The sequence below is a fragment of the Protopterus annectens genome, chromosome 1.part2 (assembly GCF_019279795.1).
Source record: "Protopterus annectens isolate FY-2018-M chromosome 1.part2, PAN1.0, whole genome shotgun sequence".
Lineage (NCBI taxonomy): Eukaryota > Metazoa > Chordata > Ceratodontiformes > Protopteridae > Protopterus > Protopterus annectens.
The window spans coordinates 1234542344-1234561487 of NC_056727.1; positions in this window are offsets into that span (position 1 = coordinate 1234542344).

The window sequence follows — 19144 nt, forward strand, 5'->3', positions numbered from 1 at the left end:
GAGAAGCTGAAGCTGCTGACCTTGCTGAGGATTCTGCAGCATCATAACTACATTTACTTGAATGCCTGGTGACTTGGGATGCAAGGGCCAGTAGAGAAGACAGATGATTTGGCTGAAAAGTCTGGAATGTCCGCCAATAGTTTGGTGGCACAGGCAAGAACAGACAGGGTGTACTTTGTCATACGAATCTGGTCTTAAGTCTTTCGGCTTTTCCTGGTTAGGGGTCACCACAGTGGAACTCTGGTCCGCTCATGACTGACCGTAGATTTTTATGGTGCAGAGTTGCCAGCCTGAAGCCCAACCTTCAATGAAGGCATGCCCATTCACGCCTACCTGCATGTCTTTAGTGTCACTCGACCGCAGGGAGGACATGCAGACTCCACACAGAAGGCGCTCCAGCAGAGAATCGAATGGGAGAACCTCTTGGTGTGAGGCGACAACGCTAACCGCTGCACCACCGCGGCTGTTGTCATACGAGTCTGGTAATTAGCTCTAAATGCCAAGGTGGATGAGGTGTAAATTTTTTTTGCCTAAACTTTCTGTCTTTGTCAGCAGGAAGAATGGTGGTGGTAGGCAAGAGTTCAGAAGCCTTGTCTGTGGAGACAAATGGCAGTTGGATTTGCAGAAGGCCACTTTATCAAGTGCTTAGCACCATCTGGGACTTTGTACAGTCTGGTTGCTCTACGAAGAGCAGGAGGTTGTGAGTCTGGATTGAGAGATGCAGAAAAGGCATCTAAAAAGGCAGGCAGTATAGGTGGAATGGCCAAAGGGCTTGGCGTTTCCATTTGAATGAGGTCATATGGAATCTCTTGTATTTCAGACATATCTGTGGATTCCCATTTGAAGTGTTCCTTCATTTTAAAAATAGTTTCAGAGGTCATATCTTCAAACAGGGGGAATCTGGGTCTATAGATTCTTCCTCTGGGGATCCATATCCCAAGGGTGAAGAAAAGTACAGTTTTGTACCTACCATAAATGTAAATGTCCGAAAGATATACAACTGCAGTCATAACATATGGGTTGTCCTGCCTCAGGCAGCCCTCGGTCGGTCGGATTCCAAAGTCTGGGTCCGACGTCGGCTGACGTCGCATTTCTCTCCGACGTCAGAGCGGCTGGAGTATATAAGCATCAGCCGACGCCATCTTCTTCAGTGTTTCTTGCCCCAGATGCCAGGTGCCCTCCAATGAAGGCTGTAATCAAATTGGAAGACAAAAATAGGTTTCCAGACAATAAATAAGCAATAAACAGATACACCATAACAGATATCCCCAGCTAAGGATAATGGGGATAGGAGTGGACCCAAGGCATAGAGGGGAAGGAGGGAAGGAAAACCCGACTGCAGTTGCATATCTATCGGACATCTACATTTATGGTAGGTACAAAACTGTACTATGTCCTTCAAGAATGCGACTGCAGTCATAACATATGGGTTGAATACCATAGCTTAGCTGGGGGAGGTGGTATGCTCTAAGAAAGGGATGGTGTAGCTATCAATCCCTGCAGGACTGCCGAAGCAAAGCCTGCTCTGGATCTGGAATATAAAGGGAGGTTGTAGTGTTTGGAGAATGTATGCACGGAGCTCCATGTAGCAGCTTCTAGAATGTCTTTTGTAGGCACCCCTCTTGCTGTAGAGGTGGCTGTAGCTCTGGTTGAGTGTGGTCTGACGTTGGCTGGTACACTCTTTCCATGGAAGGAATAACAGAATCTGATGCAATGCCCAATCCATTTTGAAATAGTCTGTTTGGAAATTGCTTTTCCTTGTACTGCAGGGGCGTAAGCTACAAAAAGCTGATCAGACTTCCTACTGGTCTTGGTTCTGTCCAGGTAGTAACGAAGTTGTCTGTGAATGTCCAAGGTATGCAACAGTCTTTCCCCTTTGTTCTCAGGATTGGGAAAGAAAGTAGGCAGGTGAATTGCTTGATTTAAAGAAACCCTAGATACCACTTTTGGCAGGAAGGTAGGGTTGGTTCGTAAGGAGACCCTGTCTCTGTGAAAGGTTATGAACGGTGATATTGCCATCAGGGCCTGTAATTCCAAAACCCTTCTTGCTGAGGTAATTGCCAACAGGAAAGCTGTCTTCCATGAGATAAATTGTAAGTCCACAGAAGCTGCTGGCTCAAAGGGGGGTAGAGTCAGTTTTTCTAGGACAAAGTTGAGGTCCCAAGCTGGTACTGGAGCCTTTCTTGGTGGCTTTATATTCTTGATTCCCCTAAGGAATTGCCTTAACAAAGGATGTGAAAAACACAGGTGGATCAGTGTTGTACCTAGCTGAAATAGCTGAAGCATGTATTTTTATGGAAGAATATGAGAGTCCATTCTGTAGCATATCTGCCAAATATTCCAGAATGAGTGGGATGTTCAATAATGATGCATCATGACCCTTGCTGGTATTCCAAATGCTGAATCTCTTCCATTTTGCTGAGTAAACCTTTCTGGTGGATGGTCTTCGGGCTTCTGTTAGTATCCACTGAACTTCCTTAGAGAGAGATAGATTGAGGTTATTCATGGGATCTCCCAAGCTGTTAGCTGCAGCGTCTGAATGTTGGGATGTACTGTCTTGAAGTTGTGTTGAGTCAAAAGTTGGGGCCATTGGGGAAGGGCCCACTTTTTGTTGTGACATATGCTCCGAAGTAGTGGGTACCAGTACTGTCTTGGCCAGTCTGGAGCTATTAGGATCCCCTTGGGTTTCTCTGCTTTGATCTTTAGTAATACTGTGGTCATCAGTGGCAGAGGTGGGAATGCATAGATTTTTAGGAAGTTCCAGTTGAGAGAGCATCTATTTTCCATGCTTGTGGATGATGTGTCCTTGAACAGAACTTTCGTAGATGAGGATTAAGGTGGGAGGCAAATAGGTCTACTTCTGGCCTGCCCCATGTCGAGGTGAGTCGTATGAAGATTTCTGGATGTAACCTCCACTCGTGGGGGTCCAGGAAATTCCTGCTTAGGTTGTCCGCCAGCACATTGTCTTTGCCTGGAACAAACTGGGATTGCAACTGTATGTTTAGACTCAGTGATTTTTCCCAAAGATTCATTGTCAGTCTGCAAAGGGGGTAAGAATGGGTGTCCCCTGCTTGTTTATGTACCACATCACAGTGGTGTTGTCTGTCCGTATTAGCAGGTGGCCTTGCTGAAGTTGTTGTCGAAAGACCTCGATGGCATGCATTACTGCCAGCATTTCTTTTTGGTTGATATGCAGATGTGTTTCCTTTGGAGACCATAGTCCTTGAATACATCTGCCCTCCATGTGCGCCCCCCATCCTAGGTCTGAGGCATCTGTGGTCATGGTCTGTATTATCTGAGGTTTTTTGAATGACATACCTGTGTGTTTGCCTGGCTTACCGAGGCCCACCATAGAAATTCCTTTTGTAGGCATGGAATGAGCGGAATGGTTGTCTCTAGGTTGTTGCTGTGTTGAGACCATAAGCTTTTTAGGTACCATTGAAGCTTTCTCATGTGTAGTCTTGCTAATGGAACCAGTAGAATGCAGGATGCCATGTAACCCAGGGCCTGTAGGAATCTCCTTGCAGTCATCTGGGTGAGCTTTGCCAAACCTTTGAAATAATGAGTTAACTTCTTTTGCTTGTCTTCTGTCAGGTAAGCCATTTGAGAGGCTGTGTCTAGTTTGGCTCCTAAGAAGGTTATTTGCTGGGATGGCTGTAGTCTTGACTTTTGGAAGTTGACTGTGTATCCCAGAGCCTGTAGCAATTTTATGACATAATTCAAGTTTTTTGTCAAAATCATTTTGTCGTCCGCTTGTATGAGGCAGTCGTCCAGGTACGGGTAAATTTGGATCCCCTGGAGCCTGCAATGAGCAATTACTGAAGCCAGGCATTTCGTGAATACTCTGGGCGCAGTAGATAAGCCAAATGGCAATGCTGAGAATTGATAATGCTCTGGCCCTGCAAGAAATCTGAGGTATCTTCTGCAGCTGTGTCTGATAGGGACATGCAGGTATGCCTCCTTGAGGTCCAGAGTAATCAGCCAAGACCCCTTGCCCAGCATGGGAAGGAGTTGCTGCAGTCTCAGCATTTTGAACTTGGTACTATGAGAAAAGTGTTTAATGCGGACAAATCCAGTATTGGTCTCCATTGAGTTTCTTTTCTTGGAACAAGGAACAGTCTTGAATAAAATCCCTGGCCTTGTTCTTGTTGTGGAACTTTTTCGATTGCTTTGATCTGAGTAAGCAGAGAAATTTGCTTGATAGCCTCTGCCCTCTGGTTTTGTGGTAGGTTTGGCATGCCTTGTTTTCTTGGCAAGGTATGAAAGTGGAACCTGTAACCTTGGTCTATAATGTCCAAAATCCATTTGTCCTTTGTCAATCTGTGCCAATTGTCTGAAAACAGAGATAATTTTCCCCCCAAAGGAGCTTCTATTTGCTCCTTGGTCAGCGGGAGTAGAGGAAAGTCATTGGGATTGTCCCTGTGGGGCAGGAGAAACCCCTGTGTCACTTCTTTGGTTTGCTGGTTGCCATTGTCGTCCCCTGTAGGAACCTCTGTATTGTCCTCTTCCTCGGCCACGCCTGTTTTTGCCCCTTTGAAATCTTTCAGGATTAGGAAAGGACCAGTTTTTTGAAGGCCAATTCCTGCTGAATCTGGGTGGCTGAACCTGGAGGAAATTTTTAACTGTCTGAACTGACTTGGCTTTTTCCTCAATGGACTTTAACACATCTTTAGCATTAGCACCAAAAAGCTTGTTCTTTTCCAAGGGTGCATCAAGAAGTTTTGCCTTAACATGATCTGGTAGAGGTTGTTCTTTTAACCATGCATGTCTACGAATGACCGCCCCCGTCATAGCTGCCCTACATGAAGCTTCCAATGCATCATATCCACACTGAAGAAAGTGATTGCTCACTTGCTGAGAATTATGTACTGCCTCCTGTAAAGACTTCCTATCTAAGGGTTCAGGAGAGGCCAAAGTTTTCTGTAAATCATCTAACAGGTAATCCTGATATTAAAACATATGAAAGAGACAATCGAGAGCTCTCATAGATAAGGTAGCGGAGGTGTAAACCTTCTTCCCCCATCTCTCTAATGACCTAGCTTCCCTGTTGGAAGGCAAAGGATTTTTGGAGGTGGTAGCTGAAACCCCTTTAGGTCCCTGTGAAATTGTTTCTAAATCAACAGCATGGGCCTTAAAGAAATGAGAATGTGTTTCTGGGACCCTATAGCACCTGTCAGGCTTGGCAGGAACAGGAGGGAGAGTATCAGGGGTAATACTGGAGTAAGAGTATAGATCATCCAAAACATCAAGCACAGGAGGTATAGCTAAGGGCCTGTGTTGGGGCTTTTTAAGGAAGGTTCAAAGGCGCTTTCTGGAATCAGAATATTCCTGGCCTTGCCACTTAAAATGTTCCCTCATGGAATGCAGAACTTTCCCAAAAGAAATATCCTCAGGAGGGGAGGCCGAGGGGATGGAGTCCTCTGCATCTGAGTCCTCATAGGTCTGGAAGGGCTCTTCCTGGCTATCGGAGTGAACAGAGTCCTCACAATCTTCATCTGAAGGGAGAGGGTCAGAGGGTTGAACCCTGGGCCTCTTATCAGGAGGAGGCTGGGATCCTCTCTCAGGATGGGCCTGGGAACCTCTGATCATGGAAATTAAGTCTGCGGCCATAGTCATGATTTGTGCTTCAGGAGTAGGCTGAGGTAAGGCTTTAGCAGTAAGGTGCTTGGTCTTGCTGGCTGCCTTAGCACGTGTGTAGGCCTTGATAGACATGGGAGGCCTAGCAGCTCCACGTGCAGGAGTGACCTTATCCACAGCAATGGTCTCAGGCATTTCCTCTGTTTCAGTATCCGGAGGAAAATCAATAACTGGCGTCGGTGTGGTCTCCGGGATCGGAGGTATCGGTAACGCAGTAACGTGGTGTCTTCGGTTCGGAGCGGTGAAATAACCGCCTCAGAGGGAACCGGAGCACTCGCGGCAGGTTTTGGTGTGGTGTCTGAGGATGACGCGGGCCGAGGATGTCGGTCCCGGTCCTTTCGTTTCTTAGGAGTCTGCGATGTCAGAAGTTCCGACGGCATCGTATAATCGTATTTTTTGCCGAAAAAGTCTTCAGCAAACTTCGCCCGGTGCCTGAGAGTACACTTATTGAAGCGAGCACAGGTGGCACAGGCCGAGACGTCGTGGTCTGGGCCAAGGCAAGGTAGGCAATAAGAGTGGAAATCCTTATGAGGTATTTGTTTACCACAAGACAAACAATTATTTACTTTTTCAGTAATTTCTGACATCGGCTGAGGCAAGAAAATGTCCCCAACGGGGTACTTAGCTTTTTTGATGACTTCAGATTCGAAGAATACAGGAGCTGACCGACCAGCACTTACAAACTGCTTCTGCTTCGGGCACCACGCGGCAAGAAAGACTGAAGATGGCGTCGGCTGATGCTTATATACTCCAGCCGCTCTGATGTCGGAGAGAAATGCGACATCAGCCGACATCGGACCCAGACTTTGGAATCCGGCCGACCGAGGGCTGCCTGAGGCAGGACAACCCATATGTTATGACTGCAGTTGCATTCTTGAAGGACATGTTGTGAATTATAAGAGAGGGTATCATCTGAGGAATTTGAAAAGATGTCCTCTTCCCAAGTAACTGTCTCTGCAGGTTGAGGCCTAGAACTAAAGAGAGGAGGAGAAGATGCAGGAGCAATAGCAATTGATGTAGGCCTCAAGGCCATGAAAGCCGAGAAAAGGCTTTGGCTAAAGGCCTGCCAGTCTGGAATACTTTTTGCTGGCTGAGAGACATGCTTCCTTTTTTCTCTTCTCTTGAGAGTCCCAACAGGTGTCTGTTTAGGAGCGGGCATCAAAGTCTGAAGCAGGGAATCGGAAGGTTCCCCTGAACATGCTGGTTTCCCGTTGGCGTCCGAAACAGTCACTGGAATAGCCTCTGCAGACGTACTCTTACCCACCGGTAGTTTGGCTTCCTCAGAGGTACCCACAACATCCGGTGCAGCAGATCCAGGTCCAGTTTGTCGGCCACAGGCTGTGGATCGTTGGAAGAGGCTCAGCAAGTGCTACAGGCCCTAAAGATCGGGCCACCTTTTTAGGCGGTTCAGAGGTGACATCCGATGAGCCCTCCATTTGCAAATTCCAGACGTTGGTTCTTTAGGTATAAACTGACCACATGCAAATGACTGCACATTTTCGGAATGAATGTCTGGCAAATAGGGCAGGCCTTATAATCGTGTGACCGTCCGAGACAGAACAAACACATAGTGGGTGGCTTTATGAGGGATGTGATGGCCGCACTGACATTTACCCTTTCAGGATGACATGAAAAGGCACGAGTACAAAAGGAAGAACTGAAAAGGTCCCCAAACAGGGTACTTAGTTTGAAACTATCAGCAAAAGCAGGAACACCTGGAGTACGACCGGAGGGTGGAAAGTTCTGAGGGCTGGTGCGTGCAAACGTCACTTTTATGGCCCACGTACTCTCACCTAGACCCAATGCTTCGCGCACCTAGGAGGAACTGAAAGCTTTTGGATACTGGCCATAAGTATGTGAGACTAGAAGTGTAAACCCATATGCAGAATACTGCAACATAGGAATAGGAGGTCATCAGATGGCATTCAGACTGGTGGCAAAGCAATACTGAGGAAAGTATATCTGTACATCACCTTTATGCCCTACACTGTGAGCGGGGAGCATATACATGATGTATGACATCCTTAAAACAACCTAAGGCTTTGGTACACTGGCTATCCTTGGCAGGGGATCCCTAGTGTAGAATACTGTAACAGTAATATAGGAGGACATCAAAAGCCACAAGTTGGCAGGGGAAACAGCGACTTAGGTATATCATTTTGTTAAAACATTGGTGGACAAATTAGTTGCCTTGGATGAAAGGCCCACAATCATACCCAAAAAGCATATGGAGGTCCACAGTGAACAAATGGTAGCTGTGACACAGAAACCAGTATAAGCAGCCAGAAGAGTTAATAGGGACACAATCCCCACTGGAATGCTAGTACTTCTGGCACTTGGGTAAAAAGAGGTTTAAAGACACAAAAAGCTAACATTTGGAGGGGACCTCAGTATGGAGAAGTTAAACTGCAGAACAAGGCAGAACTGACTCCTGGAGTCCAAGTACAAGGACAGGGGGTCAAGACTTTGGGGATTAGTTATTTAAACCTCCAACAACGATGTTGCCTGAATCATAACTAAACACACATGCATTTACAGATGTCAGAGAAAATCACTCATGCTGGAGAGAAGGCAGGCTCTGCTTGCATAATGGCCAAGTACCCATCATACATTTCACTATATCAAGAGAGGCAATTTTCAGTTTAGATTCTTGACTTGCACTGCAGGCTTTTGAGTAGAGAGATGTAGAGGGGGGGGGGTTAAACAATACAGAAGCAGTTTTACTACACTGCAAATTAATACCAAAACCCCTGACACAGATTAATGCAAATCTTTCCTTTGACTTCTATTTAGGTTTCAACACAATTTTTTTTTTTTTTTTTTACTCAATTTGTGCAAGTTTCTTCTATTCCTCAGAACTACATTGTTGCTTTTGATTCTCAAACTGGAGAAGAGGGAAATGCAAAGGCTGTTGGCGGGTTTGCACAGCTACTAGCACCAAATAAAAAAACAAAAGCTAGAGTGATCAACAATGACTGTACAACTTTCATAGGACATATCTTATGTGCATTATTAAAGCAGACAGGAAAATAAATTGGTCAATATTGCACACCGACTCCCAGCAATTAGTATTTGCTTGTTAAAAACTCAAATAATGGCAAGGCTTTCTGACAAAACCTAGGCCCAAAAGTGATGGGGAGGAATAAGTGAATAACTTTCACCAAAAGCATTGGGGTACAGTATCTGACAGGAGACAAAAACATGCAACAGTGCACAAAGAAATGGTTGTTCACCTGAAAAATATCCAAAATGCAGCCTGGGGCAGTTTTTTTCAACAAACCTTTCATGATGGGAAAGGATTAGAGAAAAGGAGCATGGCTTTTGCAGGATTTGTTGGATGGTGGGATTTTTTTTTTAAACTTGTCAAGCAGTAAATACATCAGTTCTACAGTTACAGGTAAGCTTATTTTCTAGGACCCCATCCACTCCCATTAACAGTCAGAGGGTAAGAGGGACTTGTTCAACAGATATCCTGTGCTCAGACATTTGTACGCAAACAGTTGGAAAAATTAGGGTAACAGCTGAGACCAAAAACAGATATGGAAGGAGAAAGCAATGTAAATTTTGCCTCAAATACTAGAAAATAGAAGAGGCTGACAGAAGACCTTCTAATGAGGATTGTGATAGATTTAACAGGCAAATGTTGCTAAGAAAGCTAAATTTTCTCAAGACTTTTTTTTTTTTTTTTTTTTTTTTTTACACCATACAAAAGCTATTTTGCTCCATCTCCAGGCACCAACTTGAAAACCATCTTAGTCACCTAATTAGTCCTATTCTACTAAAAAATTTACAATTTTAAAATTTCTTAATTTTACAGGTCTTCTTACAGCAGAATTTAGGGTCATCTCGACACCATTTTCAAAGCCATCTTGGACACTGAATTAGCCCTTTTCTACAAATAATTCTTCCCAGAAAATTCCTGCTGAAACAGTGGGCCTACAGAAGAAAATACATCAAAACTATGACTTTATGCAGAGTGCACAAGTTACTCAAAGCATCAAATGACAAAGGACAAGTAAAGCTCACATCATATCAGGTTTGGGGATCTCAGTAACCATAATCTGCTCGACCACCACCTATGAATCTTCACTTGTCCTTAATTCCACGTACTGGAAAGCATTCTATGTTGCTTTTCTGTTTCGAATATGCAAAATGACTCAAGGCAAAAAAAATCTCGTATGCTCTAAAAAGGCCAGTAAATGTTTAGTCCTACTAGCCAACATTTCCCTGTTAAATTTAGCAAAATAATCAGACAATAGCACTGTGGCCCCTTCCACAAACGAAAGTAAACACACTAGTGGGTGTTTTGTGTGTGTGTGTGTGTAGCATCCACAGATACTCCTGTTATTAAAGCTCCCCTGGTGACGTCATGAGAAAAACTCTCAAAGAATATTTCAAAGAAATTCTGAATATAACCACCAAACCGTAATTTCAACATTACCACGATCAAGGCTTGGAGAACAGATAAAATTCCTTAACTCGTTAACACCAATTTCTTCAAATCTGTTGGGTTTCTAATACCATGACAGGAATGGAACTCCATTCCTAAGGCAAAGTATTATTAAAGTTCATGAAATTATTACTGTTTCAGTCTTTCATGTCAACCAGAAGTGCTCTTCACAGCACCCACAATCTGCCCAGTAATGACTCCTCCTGCAATTTATATGGCATTACATGCATCGGTAACGTATCCAAATAAGATTGTACTTTTTGCAACTGTCTGGGTATCTCTTCCACATGGCTCTCGTTTCTGCCTGCAAATCTTGATGTTTTATTACTTTGTCTCTGCATGCAAGACACTGTAGTTACTGGGTGTAGCAATTCAATGATCAAGGCTACTTTTGTCTTCTTTTCATGCATCACTATATCTGGTTTTCTCGCATCTATCTTTTGAACTGTTGGTAATGGATGATCCCCATGTGATGTAGGCAATCATTTTCTATCATGCTTTGTGGCTCATGTTTCTAGTGTTCGTCAGTTACTTCATTATGTTTGCACAATCCCTAGTGCAGTTTTGCCACATTATTATGCCTTTCAGTATACAGTCTTTCTGCCATTAGTATGTCACAACCAGCAAAAAGGTGTGCAACTGTTTCCCATTCTGTTTTACAAAACCTACATTTGTCTGGTTCTCCCACATGCTGAATGGACTTTGTAAACCAACATATACTTAGCCCACTATCTTGGGCCACCTATATTAACCTTTCATCTTTTGGTCTGAATTTGCCTCTCCTTAACCATTCCTGTATTTAATCCTGAACATGAAGTTGTTCCAGGAGGATTCTGAACTTGCAACTATATTTACGCATTTTTCACATTTCTTCACATTTCTTGCCTTCATCTGATCCTTTACTTTATATTCTTTTTGTTTTTTGGTACATTCAGTTGCTGCCTGTATTTTTCATCATCTTTTGGTTTGATTTCCATTCCCGCTTGACGCCGACATGCTTCTGCTAGACTGAGCAGGGAATTCATCTTAGATTTATTAGTTTCAAATCTTACTATGTTTGGGACTTGTGAGGTCAACAGATACATATGCAGTCTTGCGACTGCAGAGCTGTACATGTAATCAATTTCAGGGATCTTGTCCAAAATGGGGAATATATAATCTTGGTATGCACTTGATTTTTATAAATCATTTGATGAGCATGAAGCATCCTACTTGCTTCCCTGTCTAATCTATCCAACACCTTTTGGGCCAGTTAATCAATCCAAAACTAAGCTAGAACAGGAAGAGCAAATTGGTTTATAGCTTGAACTTTGTTCCTAGATGTCAACAACTCAGTTTTCAGGATTAGTCTTCTAAATTATTCCTTACTGAATTTTATTCACATTTGTTCATGTTTTATTGTTGATCCTTCAATTCCAAAACATTTATACACTCCCTCTTGCTCATGTTTTTATATCACATTCTTGTCCCAAACTAAGGTTTTCTTTGTGCTGCAACTTGTATATTTATCAGGACAGAAGGACATTCTTATATCTGAAAAAGTTTTGACTACTTGCAGTTGTGCTTTCAGTTCCTCATCTGATGAGCTTTACAGTTTTAAATCGATGGAGAGAAGATAAGTCTTTTCACTTTGTTGCTTTTTGGGAGCCAAATTATAGCCATAACTTAAGCAGACAGCTTAAATGGGTTGACAAGTCAAAACAGCAGCGGTGACAGTCACCCTAGAATATCCCCTTTGGATTTTTATCCCTAGAATAATAATTTGTCCTTTATCACGGCTTAACTGCAAAGTTGTCTGCCACTGTTTCATGTTCATTGTGAGATAGTTTCAGTGCAAGGTGTATGTTATATATTTTTAAGCACTCATCCATAAACCGATACTGTGAAATGGTTTTTTGTAGTCTATGCATGCCATATTTAGATTCTTCCCTTTTTACAGTTCTCCATTATGACTAACAAACGATACTTTGTTTCATATGAATTTATTACCCATTTGTTCTATTGCCATAATGGAGTTTCCCTCTAAATGAGTATAGACTGTCTGCATCAATTCCAGTTCATATTCTGTACATTTGAATTTATTCTTTTAGTTCTATCCATTTAGCATCTTTATGTTCCATTGGATCTTCATAAATACTTGTCCAAAATATATCCTTTTGTTTGGTGGTCTTTCAATTCCTTTTACCTTGTTTCCCAATTCTCTATAATACCTTTTTGCGTCATCAATAAACTGTTTTATACTTTTATATTTACCTGTGCATCTTCTAAGATTTTTCTGCCTGGGCTGATATTTTATTTGCAATAGTGCATGATAAATCATGATCTGTTATACTGCACATTGCTTTCATCACACCCATCTTTTGAATATTTTTGTTGATCTGTTCCCTCTTCTATATCATAACAGTGACGCTTCTTAATTGCTTTATAATTTCCTCTATTTTATACTTCCATGATGGCATTTAGAATTCTCCCAGTCCTTTCCCTTACTACCCTGTTCTTATGGTAGGACTTTATTTGGTTGCACAGTAATGTATCCTATTTACACTTCTGTCATATTGCATGAATCTCTATGGACAGTCCTAATTACTGTGTTTGTTTTATCAAACTTCTAACATTTTGGGTTTTATTGACCTTCGGCAGTTTTATTTCTTTCATGGATTCTCTTAGATAATTTTCTTCTAAACTGAGGGCACATTCTTCATTTCCTGCGGGCAATCTATAGAAAGTAATAACAGACAAAACCAGGAATAAAACTCCACAGCCAAGGCAAGGAATAAAAAGGACCACAGTAAGTCAATGTAGACCAGAAATCGAGTCAACCACAGTTCCGTAAAAACTGTAGTCGACTATTTCTGGTCTACAGGGACTTAGTGGTCCTTTTTATTCCTTGCCTTGGCTATGAATCTATAGAAAGTTCCAGAGCGTCTTCCTGTGCCTTGTTCTCTTCAGTTTCACCTTGTGACATCCATTGCTCTTTCATATGGGAACTCACTGACCTATCACACTCTGACATTGACTGTCAGATGTGCCACAATTTCCTGCTCTTTCCCTTGCTGTATAGTTCCAACTGAACCTTTGTACTGATTTCCTATGGGAGGTTCCAAAGTATCTTCATATATCAACTGATTAGATGCTTCTTGCTCCAGTGGTCTCTCCTTAATTTGGGTGTCCTTTGCTCTATCCTGTTGTGTTAGAGTTAACTTTTCTACACTAAATTCTTCACTTTGCAAGTACTCCATAAAGTACAGTTGTGCACACTTATCATAAATGTAGATGTTTGAGTGTATTCACTGTTGCAGTCATCACACTTGGGTTATTTGCTTGCAGGTAGCTCTGTCGGCCCGAATACCAAAGTCTTGAGATTTCTGCGTTGGATGCTGTCACTTCTTCCATGACATCAGGTCGTCAGGGGTATAAAACATGCAGCAGATGCCTTTACATCAGTTTTTCTTGCCCCAGATGTTAGGAGCCCCCAAAATACAAAGCAATTACATGGTGTGTAACACCTCCAGTAAAAAGTAAATACCATTGCCATAAGACATGGCCAAAAAGACATCAGGTAGAAAGTACAGAAAAAAAAATCAGGGGTCTAGAGGGAGGGTAACCAGGACTGCAACAGTGAATACGCTGGAACATCTACATTTATGGTAAGTGTACACAACTGTACTATGTTCTTCGTGTTTCACTGTTACAGTCATCACACGAGCCGATTCCCAAAGCAGAGGAAGGGTGGAGGCAGTCAAGAAGTATTAGGGCTGGCTAGCAGGCCTTGTAAGACTGCTGTGGCAAATCCAGCTCTGGATTTAGAAGAGATTGGTAAGTGGTAATGCTTGGTGAAGGTGTGTACAGAACTCCAGGTTACAGCTTCCAGGATGTTCCATGTAGGGACTCCCCTGAGAAATGCTGTATAGGTTGAAGTAGCCCTAGTGGAATGAGTTCTGATCCCCTGTGGGGTAGGTTTTCCATGGTGTTTGTAGCAGAAATGGATGCAGTGTGCTATCCATTTGGAAATGGTTTGCTTTGAGATGGCCTTGCCCTCTGCCCCTGTAGCAAAGCTGACTAGCAGCTGGTCAGATTTTCTGAAAGGTTTAGTCCTGTCAAGGTAAAACCTGAGCTGTCTGTGCACATCCAAGGAGTATAGGATTCTTTCCCCTTTATTCTGAGGATTAGCGAAAAAGGTTGGTAAATGGATGGATTGGTTTAAAGCCACACTGGATACCACCTTGGGCATAAATGATATGTTAGTCCTGAGGGAAACCCTGTCGGCATGGAAAAAAATGAAGGATTCCGCAGCCATTAGTGCCTGTAACTCAGACACTTCTTGCTGAAGGGTAGAAGTAAGGCCGTTTTCAAAGAGGAATTTTAACTCTGCTGCAGCAGCAGGCTCAAAAGGGGGAAGCGTGAGCTTCTCTAGTACAAACTTAAGGTCCCAGGCAGGGGTGGGAGCTCTTCTCGGGGGCCTTAAACTGTTAGCTCCTCTCAGGAACGGTTTGATGAGAGGGTAAGAAAAAAAAGAGGCTCAGTATTGTAATGAGATGGCAGAGGCATGAATCTTAATCGAGGAGAAGGATAGGCCTCTGTGGAGCAGCTCTGCTAGGTAATCTAGAATTTGAGGTAAGGTGGGCACAGCTGTGCCCTTTCCTTGAGATTGGCTCTAACAATATCTTTTTCACTTCTCAGAATAGGATTTCCTAGTACTAGGCCTTCTGGCCTCAAGGATGACATCCGGCACCTGTTTGCTGAGGGTTGCTGGTGGTGTATTCCGGGGGGATAAGCCAGGCTGCAAGGGTTAGGTTTTGCAGCTGTGGATGCAAAATCTGTCCCTCCTGCTGGGACAAAAAGGGAGGGGGGTCTGATGCAAGTGCCAGGGTAGTACTGCTGTCAGACTGGGTAGGAGTGGGCACTAGTGCTGGCGTGGCCTCTGGGGGAATAAGGATTGTCCTTAGTCTGTCCGGTTTGATCTCGAGTAGTACTTTAGAGATGAGGGGTAGATGGGGAAAGGCAGAAATGGAGAGGTTTTCCCATGTAAAGGATAGGGCATCCACTTTCCATACTTTGCTGTGAGGATTTCTGGTGCAAAATTTGCTCAATTTTTTTTTTTGGGGGGGGGGGGGCAAAGAGGTCCACCTCTGGTGTCCCCCACCTGTGGATTAGAAGTTTGAATGAGTTAGGTTCCAGTTTCCACTTGTGTGGGTCTAGCAGATTTCTGCTCAAGTTGTCTGCTAGTGAATTTTGTTTGCCTAGCAGAATTGAGCTTGCAGGTGCACTTGGTGGCTCAAGGCTGTGTTCCACAGGGCCATGGCTAACCTGCAAAGTGGGTAGGAATGAGTTCCCCCGCTTGTTTATGTACCACATAACTGTGGTGTTGTCTATCAGGAGTTGTCCTGGAAGGATAATGTATTTGAAGGCTGTCAGAGCATTCTGCACAGCTAACATTTCTTTTTGATTGATATGCAGAGGAATTTGTCCTGGGCTCCATTTGCCTTGAATGCATTTGCCTGCCATGTGATCCCCCCCCCATGCATAGTCTGATGCATCTGTTGTCAGGGTTTGGGAGGCAAGGAGTTGAGTGAAAAGTCCCTTGCTGTTGTTGCATGCCTCTGCCCACCAAAGGAACTCTGCCCTTAGACAAGGAATGATAGGAATCACTGTTTTCAGGTCCTGAGAATGTTGACACCAGAGACTTAAGTACCACTGAAGTTTCCTCATATGCAGTCTTGCATATGGAATTAATAGAATGCATGAGGCCATGAACCCTAGGGCTTGCAGTATTTTTCTTGCAGATAGCTGGGTTTGGGTGACCATTAGTTCGAAGTAGTTTGTCAAATAAACCTGTTTTTCTGGAGTGAGGAATGCCATCTGGGTAGTTGTGTTCAAGCTTGTGCCCAGGAATACAATCTTTTGGCTGGGTACCAGTTGTGATTTCTTTTTATGGATGGTGTACCCCGAGAAGGTAGGAGTCTCTTTACAAATGCCAGGTGCTGAAGTAGCAATTCCTGACTGTCCGTCTGAATCAGGCAATAGTCCAAGTATGGGTAAATTTGAATATTTCCTCTGCCTGCAGTATGCAATGGCTGCAGTCAGGCACTTTGTGAATACCCTGGGCGCAGTAGATAAGCCAAAGGGAAGTGCAGAGAACTGATGGTGCATAGAGCCTGCCCTGAAACAGATATTTCCTGCAAAATTCCCTTATGGGGATGTGTAGATAAGCTTCTTTAAAGTCTAGGGTGACTAGCCAGGCGTCCTTGGCTAGCATAGGAAGAAGCTGTCGCAGTGTAAGCATTTAGAATTTTGGGACCACCAGGAAGGTGTTGAGAATTTACAGATCCAAGATAGGGTGCCAAGAGCCCTCTTTTCTGGGGACCAGGAACAGTCTGGAGTAGAAACCCGGTCCCCTTTACTTGCTTTTGAGCCTCTGCCCACTGGTTTGGAGGAAGGTCTGGCAACCCGCTTGGGGCTGGCAGTGAGTGGAAGCAGAATCTGTATCCCTGGGATACAATGCAAGACCCATCGGTCCTGGGTAATGGACACCCAGGGCGAGCTTTCCTCCTAGGGGTGCAAGTACTTGGGCATGGCTGGGAAGGATGACAGACTAGTCATTGTGAATTTTTTCCATAAGGGGTTGGCTTACCACTCTGTTTTAGAGGTGGAAGCATGCCATTGTTTAGATCTCTGCATACCCAGAGACTGTAGTCTCGGTGGTCTGTGGCCTCTAGGTTTGGACTGAGAAGGCCTGGGAGTGGCTGGAAAGGATCAGTTTTTAGAAGGCCAATGCCTACTGAATTCTGGGTGGCTGCACCTGTAAGAAATCTTTAACAGTTTGCATAGATGTAGCTTTTTCCTCCATCTTTTTAAGAACTGCTTTTGTGCCAAACGCTCCTGTTGTAATGGAGCATCTAGTAATTTTGCTTTGACATGGTCTGGCAAGAATTGTTCCTTCAGCCAAGCATGCCTTCTCAGTAGAGACCCAGTGACAGCAGCCCTGCAAGATGTTTCTAAGGCATCAAAACCACACTGCAAAGTAGGTTTACTAACTTGGTTTGCAGAATTCATTAACTCTTGTAAATCTTTACTTTCTGTACAATTGTAATATAGAAATCACTTACTACTCAAATTAGCCCACCAGTCACAGCCAAAAAAGTCAATAGATATAAAAACTGGTGAACAATCACGGAAACAGTCAATCTCAATGATTCCAAGGCAAAGCAACAGTAGACAGGAATTCTCCAAAACGTAGCTTTTATTTATACACACAAACGAACTGGATAAGCGCTTTCACATACACTATGTATGCTTCTTCAGATCCTGATTCTTATGGTTAGGCCACTCATTTAAATACTCTTTTTCATTGAATTAATTGAAGTCAATCATCTAATAAAATAATTAACTAACCAATTAAATATTTAAACTGGTGAATACAGTCACAACATGATTTTGTTCTATAAAAACGGGTGGACAGATAAGAAGTTATAACTTTAATTCAGAAGCTGATTAGCTCTTATAGCGCTATTAAATATTCAAAACATCTAAAACTATATAAGTAAAGTTTACAATAAAAATAATAATAAAAGTTTATATTAAAAACAAGTAATGATAATAAAATATACTATAAACTATATTCTGTATAAATTGATTCATTTCTCTAAGAGAAAAATATTCCATGTGCAATACATTAGTCAATAAATACTTTTATATAATTAATCAATTGTTTATAAAGTAAATAGATGGAGTAATAAATAAATAGGCAAACTGATTTGTAATACACGAGATATTTCTTACTTCTATACTATAAAAATATATATGGAAATAAACTATGTGCATCATATCTGTTAAATATTTAAAGCCATTTCTGGGCATAATACATTATACAATAATATTATGAACATATATATTGCAATGCAGCAAGAACACTATTTCTTGTGGGAATCCAGACAAAAACAGTGTGTGTGACCAAATATTACGAAATAATTGAATACGATGAAATTACCTGTATGTATATATGTATATACACATACCCTGCGAGAGCATGGAATTATCTTCTTTTCTTAAGCATTGGTTTTATAGATACATATTGATTGATTCCTGGATGTTGGTGTGCTCTCAATTTAAAAATCCAGTATAATTCTCTGGACTCTAGTTGATTGGAGTCTTCTTTTTCTCTTCTATTACCTTTTACTATTTCTAAAACTCTAAATTTAAAATAATGATCTCCATATTCTATAATGTGTTTTGCTAAGGCGTTCTGTTCATTTTTACGCCTTATATCATAAGTATGGTCATAGACTCTATTTTTTAATTTTCTCTTAGTCATTCCCACATAAAATGCTAGGCACTTCCCACAAGTGGCTAAATATATAAGATTTTCTGTTGTACACGTTGCCTCAAACTTGGGAACAAATTTGTAATTTAATGTTGGATGTATAAAATCTTGTTCATTAGTTATATATGTGCACATGCTGCAACTTTCACATGAATACGTTCCTAATCTCATTGTTCCTTTCCTGTCTAGACTTTTATTTGTCTTGAAATCCGAGCATAATAGCTGTTTCAGATTTTTACTGTTCTTATATGTAAATCTCGGATACATGCCTATTATATTCATAGTTGTCTTATCTATCGTTAAGATTTTCCAATTGTTCTGAATGATACGCTTTATAGCCTGACTATCATTAGTATAGGTCATAATATATCTTACTATGGTTGACCCTTTCTCAGTTGTTTTGCTTGTCTATAGTACTGACATTGTGTTGCCCAATTTCTGTATTGTGAGCCATAGTATGGTTTTTATTTTTATTCTTATTTAGCGTTTCTGGGGAAGTCGATGGAAAGAATTTTTCCTTAATCGATTTCACCAACTTACTATTGTATCCTCTTTCGTGAAATAACTTCTCCATTTTTTCTATCTCCTTATGTTTTGTTTCTTGCTCACTACATAATCTATTTATTCTTACAAATTGACTCTATGATGGCTGGAAATACATGCCGTGGGTGCATGCTATCAAAGTTGAGTATAGTACTTTTCCAGCATGTTTTTCTATAAAGGCTTGAAGCCAAGTG